Consider the following 7,375-nt stretch of genomic DNA (forward strand, 5'->3'; position numbering starts at 1 on the left):
ATCCATGTATTGCAGAATCATGGATCTTGGATATTTCTGTTAAACTGGAGACAAAACTTGTGCAACAAACTATTGTTAAATAAAGGTGAATTATTCATTTTTTGAGGCAATGAATTCCACTGCTATGTCTGCATGGGATCTCTTCAATTGATAACTGGAACTGAAAAGGCAAATCTTGGAGCATCTTGGAGATGAAGTAGGATGTGGAAAAAAACAATCCTTTTAATCAATGACAGCAAGAGGCCAGTGTTTGGGATCATTGATAAAGAAGGAAGTCCAGGCTGAAGAGGTCCCATGTCTCCAATCACTTCATTGGTCTTCCTCAGGTCATGAAGCAACCTCCAGGAGTCCGATGTCTTCTTCTGGATGATGAATATTGGTGAATTCCAGGGGCTGTTTGTGGGTGTAATGTGACCTTGCTGTAATTGATCCTTTACCAATCTTTTAAGGCTATTTACTTTTTTCTCTGGTTAAGGCCATTGATCAGTCCATATAGGATAATCAGTTTTCCAGTTCAGCTTTAAAGTAGCAGGTTTCAATGGGGTTTCCATCACAGGACAACTTCCAGTTCTGCTCTTCATCTGGACAGGACGCTTCTCGCCCAGAGAATAAGAGGCTTCTGAACAACAAAAGGACGCACCATTGCATCCTTCCTTGAGGACCTGTAATGTTAATCATGGATGCACTTTGTAAACACACCGTAGCACCTCCAGTCCCTGTGAGAGAACCTGCAGGAGCTGCCAAATCCCAATCACTGGGCCCAAAACATGGGAGAAATTACAGTGCCATCTGCACCAGTATCTAGCATGCCTGTAATGTAAATTATGTTAGCACAGTGAGTCAGCCTGTGAGTCAGATTTGGTTGATTGTGGTCGAAACATTGCACCCAAAAGACCTCAGAACCTGGTATTCCAAATGGCACAGACATAACTGAATTCTCCGGAAAGTTGTTTTGCTTGGCTGTATTCATAGGAAAAAGCAATGCAATTGCTACAGGGATTTTGTGGAATCACCAGAGAAACATTAAACACAAGAGCTAAAATTATTAGCTCTTTGTTACTTTTTACTGAAACAACAGCTGGAAGGAATAAAAGTCCAAAAATTTGTTGCTGGCTTTGCCTAGAACCAAAAGATGTTGTTGAAAAGACCTGATAATTCCAGTAGAAATACCTAATAAGAAAAATTGTTTAGGAGGTGCATCAATTTTGAGGAGGCCAATTCAAACCTTGTACCTGATGGTATTGAGCTGGGACCATTTGAGGAAGGGCTGACTGAGGGATAAATGACTGAGGTACCAACACCATTTGACTTGGTCATTGGCCGTAAGGAGGTGCCATTACTTGTGTTGAGGTGCGGTGGTAATCCGCGCTCTTTTTTGAGTTTAACGACCAAGCTTTGCCATTGCTGTCAAATTGAGAACGACAATGCCCAGCCTGATACCTCCCTTTCCTACATCAAGGGCAAATAGAGAGTTATTGGATTGGAATGTTATTGTAGGACAATTGCATTGTCATGTGTCCTGGTTTACCACAAGCAAAGCAGCAAGCCTTTTTATCAGAGTCCTACAGTACCACTAGAGTTTTCAACAATTTTGGTTTGTGGTTCAAGGGCTTTTCAAGCTTTTCGTTATTTGTCTCCAATTGTCTCCCAAAGCTTTTCCCAAATTGTCTCCCAATGTTTTTCGTACCCTTTCTTGAGCTTGTGCAATCTGTTTTTCTATAGCATTGACTTTCACATTGGCAATATGCTGTGGAGAGGTGAGCTTACTGCAGGCTGTTAGAAGCATCTGTGTTACAGTTGGAGGCTGATCTGCTACAGTTAATAATAAGTTTTTTACATTCTTCTAGTAAGTTCTTTGATATCATGGTGAGAAGGAGTTTCGTACTGTGGATTTACATCATTACGACCATATCTTACAGCTAAGGCAAGGAGTTATTTATTTGAATCCAAATTTTTTTTCAAAATTTTGAATAATATTAGACCAATTAGGTAGTTGAAATGGAAGGTTTACCTCTGATTTAGACTGTGATTTGGTTTTCCCTCTCATCACTCCTGTATCAGATCCAGAGGAACAGATAGTGTTGCCACAGCAATCAGCTGTGCCAGGAACCCTGCCAAGAAGCTCCAAGTTCTTGGCAGTAGGGTCTTTGCTGCAGCAACATTCCCAGGAGTCTTGTATGGAAGGGCTGGGAAGGAGAGCTCCAAGTTCTTGGTGCTAGGAAGAAAGCCAGAGCCTGCTAACTCACGTCTGGTTTGGATTTTTTTAGATTCATACCAATCAGGCTGCTCTCCAGCTGCAGATCCTGAATTTGTATTTGTGACGCTTTCCAATGGAGTGTTACAGGTTCCACGTGGTATCCCCGCCCGCGGGGATACAGCTGGAAAACTCTCAGGTGTGAGCTGCAATCTCAGCATGCTTTTTCCCCCCCAGCAGGGAATGAGACAGGCTTCAAGGCTTCTAAATGAACTGTCTGTGTCTTCACAGCAACTTTCCTGAGCGCTCTCACCTCCACCTCATCCATCTCTCTGGGCAGAGCCATCCCTGCCCTGCTCAAGCCCTGGCTGTCACCAGCCACCTCTGTCCATCCTCCTGCCCACTCCCTTGCAGGCAGAGACAAATCCAAAGCCCCCACCACCTGCTGCAGACTGAGGCTGGGGAGCCACTAGTGGCAAAAATCCTGGAAGAGGCTTGGCAGAGGAGTCTATATGAAAACAGTCCTCAGAGCTGCAAAGCAAACTGCCCACCTGAGCCCAATCCGAGGGGGTGAATTCCCGGGAAGGGAAACAAGTGGCAGGGGTGACCCTGGACCAGGCAGAGCAGATCCAGAGTCCCCCTTGGCAGACCCTGCCTGCACAACTTCAGAACAAGATCCGGCTGCATCTTGTTTGGAAGAGGAGCAGGGCACAGACAGAGCAGCCCCTGTTTTGCAAAGCTTCCCCAAACTCTCCTCTCCTGGACCCATTTGACTCCCAACCTCCCCAGAACATGACCCCTGGGTCACATCCTCAGAAGGCAACGAAAATCCCGACCACTTTCATGGGAATTCCAGGGGTGGATGATTTTATGGAGGAATGGGGGGATAACCTGTCTCAGCTGATGCAGTGATGCGGGGAGTCCCAGAAAAACAGAGGACACAACCGAAGCTGGAAGCTGATGAAGGGGACGATCCATTCCTCCTTTTAACAGCCTGGGCCTCTGGCAATGGCACTATCCATGGTCTTCTTTTTTATTTTTGTATTCCTCTAGGCTAGAAATCCTCTTCACTGAGGAGCAGCTTTCCCAAAACACTCTGATTTTAAGGATTCCCACAATATACTCCGTAATACATATTTTAATGTATGTAATAAATAGAATATATAATACTATAAAGTACTGTACAAAACAGAATATATAACATGTATCCTTGATCTTTTTCTAAAAGCCAGCAGGCCTTTGCAGCAAGTTCTGACCCAGCGTGTGGCTCTGCTGCCATCCCAAATCTGCGCTTCCCTTGCCCAGCCTGAGTGCAGGTGGGGCATGTGCGGGGCATGGCTGGAGATTTGCATGGCCAAAATCTTCTGGCATTTCCATCTGCTCATGGCTTTGGGTAGCACAAGTTACTACACATCCATCTCAATTGACAAATGGCATTTCTTACAAATTGCTACACCAGCACTGACAACATAGAACTATACAGGTCTCAGTTAAACTTTAAAAAAGTAATTTATTTGATTGTTAAACCACACTATTTAAAAACATACAAATATCAACTTCCTTGAACAAAAACTTATTTATTGCAAACCTCTACACAAACTGACATTGAACACAAAGTTCAATGGAATATTAACAATTTATTGCACATTTATTGCACAGCCTATATATGAGTGCAAAAATATCAGGATCTCTCTCTAACACCAAGAACTCAACAACTAGAATTACACCACTATACGACTCCATCCACATTTAAAAAGAACAGAATACATAAATAAGCACCACAATATACAGATGTGAATATAGATCAAATGTTACCTATGATATTCAAGAGATACATAAAACAAACAAATCTATAAAATAACAAACAGCACTACCAATCTACACATCAGTACAAATGCATCAATACAAATATAGAACTATACATATATATCTGGATATATATGTACATACAATATATCTAGAAGGACATACATATATTGTCTATACAATAGAGTGAAAAATATATTAAAAAATATATACCAAAACAAAGACCAATATAATTTTTAAAAAAGGCATATACTAAAAACTACACCAATACAGATACCTGCACAATTGTATACATATGGAAATCTAAACACAGATAATACACACACAAATATGTAACTGCAAACCTTTATGTATGCAGGCATCTATACATACATATATACATAGTTCATTCATAAATTTATTACCATAGGTACAGAAATATGCCTGTAGAAATAGCAGGCTACATATGTACATATCCATCTCATAATTCCTGTTCACATGCAAGTCCGTGTATCTTTAAACAGAACTCCAAGCAGAGGGATCCCAGCTGCGCCATCTTCAAAGCCTCTCCCTCGGTCTCCGCCTCCCGTGCAGAGCAGCTCTCCTGGACAGGGACAGCAGATGGGACATCTGGCAGGTAAAGAGAACACTGCGTGAGTATGGGGACGTTTCCCTTGGCAGCAGCTGCACTTCCATCAGGGAAGAGGAAATCTCAGAGCCTCCCCAGGAGGGTCAGAAAGAAAAAGCAGCCGAGCGGGCCAGGCTGTGGTGAGCGTAGCCGCGGCAGGACCGTCGCTCAACCCTGGCAGCCCGGCACAGGCGGCACAGCTCCCGGGCCCTGCCGGCACAGCTGCCTTGCCCAAGGACAGCCCCTGTGCCGGCCGGGGCAGCTGCGCTGAGCGGCCCCAGCACGGGCAGGGCCCGCTCCTGCCCCGCCGGGCAGTGCCCACGGCCACAGCCCACGCCGCCCTCATCCCCACCCTGCCTGCCCGGGCCTGTGGCCTCACCCGGGCTCTCTCCAGGCTGGCAGCAGCAGGTCCCCGTTCCCTGCTCCTGCTGCTGCCCTTCCGCTTCTCCCTGCTGGCTCCCGTCAGTCTCCGGCTGTCCTCAAGGTCTTCCTTGCAGCTGTGGCAAAAGTGGAGGCTCTGGAATTGGTTCCAAGGCCTGGCAGAGCTGCAGTCCCGGAGCCCTCTGTGCTCACTGCTGGCCCCCTCCATCCCCTCCACCCCGCCATGCTCTCGCTGAACCCCCAGCCCCCTTCAGTTTCTTCAGCCCCTCACAGTCCTCTCAACCCCTCAGTCCCTTGTTACCCATCCTGTCCCCCTTAGACCCGGCATCCCCTCAGCCTGTGCCACTTCCCTGTCACCTCAGTGCCACCATCGCCTCGGCTGTCCCACAGCCCTCAGCCCCAGCAGCAGCTCAGGCTCCCCCTCCCTTCAGTGCCACCGCCCCCTCAGCCCCCTCAGCCCCCTCAGCCCCCTCAGCCCCCTCAGTCTCACCGTCCTTCAGCAGCTCCTCAGGGGACAGTGCCTGGGGCCAGCGGCAGCTCCCACCACTCCAGGGACAGCCGGGGCTGGAAGTGCTGCTCCGGCCGGCCCGGCCGCCGGCTGGGACCCAGCACAGGGAGAGGAGGTACAGGGGGCACAGGGGGAAAAGCAAGAGGTGAGAAAGGCAGGTGAGGGGGGAAAGAGGTAAAAATGCAGGCTAGGCCTCTGCAGGTCAATCTCTGCATCTAAACTTCCACATACCCCTAAGGAAATTATAATGCCCATTTCTAGATCATTATCTAAGCAGGTAAATGTAGGCATGTAAATGTAGGCATCTACATGCAGATGTGTAAATGTAGGCATGTACGTGTAGACATCTAAATGAAGACATCTAAATGTAAGCATGTAAATGTAGGCATGTGAATCTAAATTTATCTAAATTTAGATGTCTAAATGTTGGCATGTACATATAGACATCTAAATGTAGGTATCTAGAAGCTAGTCTAGAAATATGTAAATGTTAATCTCAAAATCTATAATGTGACTACATCCATAGAAATATAATTCTATGCCATCTGTAATGATATTTATTGATTTAACTATATAGACGTATATATATGCACATATAAACACCCATCTATAAATCTGTAAATGTAACTATATGGATATGTAAATGGAACTATAGAAATCTATACACCTGCGTATACAAAAAGAGATTCCACTTGCCCGATGGTCACAGGCTCTCCCTGTGATCCTTCTTCCCATGCAGGGCAGCCCTCCTGGCAAGGTAGATCAGGTGGGTGTCTGGGAAGCAAAGGGAACACTGGGTCAGTATTGGCCTCTGTGCATCTTTGCCTTTGGAAGGAACTGTCCTTCTACCAGGTATTGTAAAAGATGGCTGGAAAGGCAGATTCTCACTTGGCAGTTTGAAGCCTGTTCTTCAAAGAGCCAGAATCCTTCCAAGTGTTCAAAACTTCTGAAGTTTTGAAGTATCCCAATCAACTCACAGCATTCACAGTTCAGAGGGCCCCCACGAGAGCTTGAAGCACGGACAGTCTCAGGTGCCTCAAAGAAGCCCAGCCTTGTTCTTTCTCTGTGCTGACAGGGAGACCTCAGTCCTCACTGAAATGGCAGAAGCTGAAGGTGCTGGGAGCTGAGTTATGAACTAGCACTGTTCCCTGCCATCTACAGCCTGCCCTCTGCAGTGAGCAACAGCTCCTCCAAAACAACCAGCAGCTCTGAGATGAACAGCTGTGTGACAAATGACCAGATAATATTGGCTTTGGCATTTATGTATTAGCTTATGCAGGTTGTTAGTGATTATAAGTATTTAGAAAGACCATCAGTTATAACTATTTTTTAGCTGCTTGTTAATAGAATAGAATCTGTCAGCTAAAGTGTGCACTCTACTGCTCATGGAAAAAGTAGTGTAATGCATATACTATGTATGTATCACTTCTGGAGACAAGAGTGTGATGAATGTATTGTGTTCTAGACCTTAGCAAAACATAAAAAGACAAAAAAGTTTTTGTGCAACTAAAAACAGGTTAAAGCCATCCATTGACCCACCTGTCCAAGGGATGAGATAACCCTGACACAAACCAGAGCACCAGAGGACAATTAGGGAATACCATGTTAAATTGAAGGAGGATCTACTAAACCCTTATCTCAGAGGATGTGAAACAGCAGGATGGAGACACAGGAAGAAATAAAATATATTGACCTGGCACCCAGCATGTCATGCAGATAAGCCTGAGTGGCAAGAAGTCAAACAAAGGAGTTCCTAAAGCATCAGCGAGTTCCTAAAGCATCAGCAAGTTCCTAAGAATGTTTGAAAAATGCATGAAACACATGAATCTGCTTGCATCTCAGCAGTGTAACAGTATGATGAAAACGCTGTCTCTATATA

At 45.5% G+C, this 7,375-nt stretch overlaps 1 long non-coding RNA gene across 1 annotated transcript; it reads right to left on the minus strand.

Moving 5' to 3' along the window:
• Positions 1 to 4,564: 4,564 nt before the first annotated feature.
• Positions 4,565 to 5,573, minus strand: LOC127061084 (uncharacterized). The gene is made up of 3 exons (XR_007780534.1): positions 5,479 to 5,573; positions 4,987 to 5,104; positions 4,565 to 4,609 (listed from the first exon to the last, which is right to left on the minus strand). It is a non-coding gene; the product is annotated as an uncharacterized LOC127061084 (long non-coding RNA).
• Between the last annotated feature and the right edge of the window lie 1,802 nt (positions 5,574 to 7,375).

This window comes from Serinus canaria, chromosome Z (genome assembly GCF_022539315.1).
Source record: "Serinus canaria isolate serCan28SL12 chromosome Z, serCan2020, whole genome shotgun sequence".
Taxonomy (NCBI): domain Eukaryota; kingdom Metazoa; phylum Chordata; class Aves; order Passeriformes; family Fringillidae; genus Serinus; species Serinus canaria.